General features: G+C 35.9%; 1 protein-coding gene across 4 annotated transcripts in view; it reads left to right on the forward strand.

Moving 5' to 3' along the window:
- The window catches only part of LOC115933946 (collagen alpha-4(VI) chain-like), a 151,863-nt gene extending 149,090 nt beyond the window's left edge, over window positions 1-2,773 (forward strand). For all 4 annotated transcript variants that reach the window (XM_063704170.1, XM_063704171.1, XM_063704172.1 and 1 more), the window contains one exon: window positions 1,284-2,773. The gene's annotated coding sequence lies outside the window, so the exon portion shown is untranslated. The remainder of the gene's footprint in view (window positions 1-1,283) is intronic.
- The last annotated feature ends 112 nt before the right edge of the window (window positions 2,774-2,885 follow it).

The following is a 2,885-nucleotide window of genomic DNA, read 5'->3' on the forward strand; positions in this document are numbered from 1 at the left end:
TTATTATTATTATTAACATGGAATCTCGCTCTGTCGCCCAGGTTGGAGTGCAGTAATATGATCTTGGCTTACTGCAACGTTTACCTCCTGGGTTTAAGAGATTCTCCTGCCTCAGCCTCCCAAGTAGCTGGGACTACAGGCGTGAGCCACCATGCTTGGCTAATTTTTGTATTTTTAGTAGAGACACGGTTTCACCATGTTGGCCAGGCTGGTCTTGAACTCCTGACCTGTAGTAATCCATTTGCCTCAGCCTCCCAAAATGCTGGGATTACAGGCGTGAGCCACTGCACCCAGCCAAAACTTTATTCTTCTTAGAGCACAAAGCTTTCCACTTTCACAAAATAGAAATCTGTTAATCTTAAAGATTCTTTAGTTTTTTCCTCTTACAAATTCTGCTAGTACTTTAAGTTTATAGACTTTACTCTGAAATGTTATCGCCAAGTCAAATAAAAATAGTAGAATGGTATTTTAAATCTAGCAGGGAATTGGGGTGTTTTTGAGCAACACTAGTTGACATTAAAAAAGAAAAAGACTTTGAGGCTACTACCTTTCTGTAATGTGACTTTTTGTAAAGCTCAAAAACTGCTTATAAAGTATTTATAAACCCACACACAGGCTTTTGAATAGCACAGGTTTCTGTGTTTCATGGAACACTTGAAAACAATCTCAAAAGTTATGATAGCGTTTCATCTCCCAAGTACAAAAATACTATTAGGCGGGGGTGGGGGGTGTGGAGACAACTGAGGAGCAGGAAGTGATGAGGCCTGGGATGGAGAGAAGAACAGAACAGAGAGGAAGGGATCGAAGGAAAGAAGCAGAATGACTAGGTGAGGTGTTAGGGGTGTCTGTCTTGGCAGTCATTCTAAAGAAGTGATATAGGAATTGCTATTATAATATAGAGTGCCAAGAATTGAAAGCATTTCCTTGCATTCTCTGCTGAGATTCTTTGGTTTCAACTTCTTCAAAATCAGGTTTGATTCCATTACTTTGTAAGGCAGATTTAAAAAATGGGTACCCCTTATCTACCTATCTCCAAAAATATGGGCACTACATCACACACACATCTTTTAAATGTTTTAAAATATCGACAGGATTTGGAAATGTAATTGTAGAATATCTCATCGGCTCTGACAATTTTTGGGTTTTCTGTTGTAGATTAAAAAGCTTCAGATAGGCACTGATAACATCCATATGACATTCCTAAGGTGACATGTGTGAATAAAAATATGCTTCAAGTTAAATACTTTTTCCTTTTTCCTGTTCTCCCCCCATCTTTTTAACAGCCTTGCAAAATTGTTGCTTTCACACGCGAAAACTGCCGTAAGTTGTTTCGGAAAGGCTCAAAAGGAGCCAGTGGTATGAGCTGGGGATGGATTATGGATTAGGGGCATAAGTCACCTGAGGCTTTGGCTGAGGTTTGGAAGGTGCCTTATTCATTGTGAAAGGCTCTTATAAATTCATCCATTGGGCTCAGTTGCCCTTTAGGTAAGTAATCTTTCCCAATGTGGTCTCAGAAATAAAGTGGATTGACAACATGCCATCTCAACGATGAAGAGAAGCTCCACTGAGCAATACTGTGCCCCAGGAGATGTCATAACTGCACACCTGTGTGCCTACATCTTGCTGCTTCTTATCACAAAACAGAGGAGCTTTGTTCTTTTTATGTAACCCTATTAAATAGGAGGGATCAATAGTCACCCTTTGAGAAGAAATCTGTCCTATTTTATTTACAGTTGTATTTTGAAAATGGAATTATGAACAATCCCATCTTAAGTAATGTTTTGTCACATCCTCAAGTTGGAATTTATTTATTATATTCAATGCATTCCAGGATATTTGTGTCCTATGATATCTACAGTTATCTACTTAATGGCCATGGGGTGAGAATGTTGATTTAGCAAATTGCTTAGTTTGGAAGTTTGGATTTTCTCTGCAATCATCCTGCCCTTCTTACCCTAACCCTTCCATGTTCTCTCTGTTCCCATCCAGTGGCTATTCAGAGAGATTCTGGACTTCTTTTTCCTATAAATCATAAAGAATAATACCATCAGTGTGATTATGAATTAAAAGAGTCTCAGAGTCAACCGTATAAAAAGTTAAAACCCTTTTACATTGAGGGATGCCATGAAGTCAAAAGTAAACAGAAAAGTGGGAAAAAATAGTTTGCAGTATAAGCAAAGGACACAGGCAAAGGAACTAACTTCCTTACTATATCATGTTGAAATATAAAAAATTGCTACTGCTCAGTCATTTTTATCTACAAACACAGACATTGCATAATGGCTAAACCTAAATGTAAAAACAAAAAAACACCACTTTTAGAAAATGGGCAAAAGACATGAATGGGAGATTCAGAAAAGAAAATATACAAAAGTACAATAAACCTGTAAAAATGTTCAACTTCACCAGAAGTCATAGAATATAAATTAAAACAATGAGATACCCATTTTGTTTCTCACATTGGAAGTGTTTTAAAAATGCCAGAAAAATTCCTATTCAGATTGGGAAATGTGTAAGAGTACATATTGCTGATGGGAGTGTAAATTGATACAACTTTTCTGAAGAGCAACTGGCTGGACCATGCATATAAAATCAATACTTATAGAGATTTATATAGGGCATGATTGGACAAATGTGCACAGATACATGTGCAAGTATGCTCCTCATAAAGGATCATCTATATAGTAGAATAGATGATATTGCTCTAAATTTATTGATGGAAAAAAATCATTACACACTAAGTGAATAAAGATTCAGAATAAATATATCTTAAGCTCCAAGTTTTATAAAATGAAATTAAATAATTATATATTTATTATTTATATACATAAATACATATACATGATGAATTAAGAGTAATTCTATTTTTTGTTTTTTTAGTATTT

This window comes from Gorilla gorilla, chromosome 2 (assembly GCF_029281585.2).
Source record: "Gorilla gorilla gorilla isolate KB3781 chromosome 2, NHGRI_mGorGor1-v2.1_pri, whole genome shotgun sequence".
NCBI lineage: Eukaryota > Metazoa > Chordata > Mammalia > Primates > Hominidae > Gorilla > Gorilla gorilla.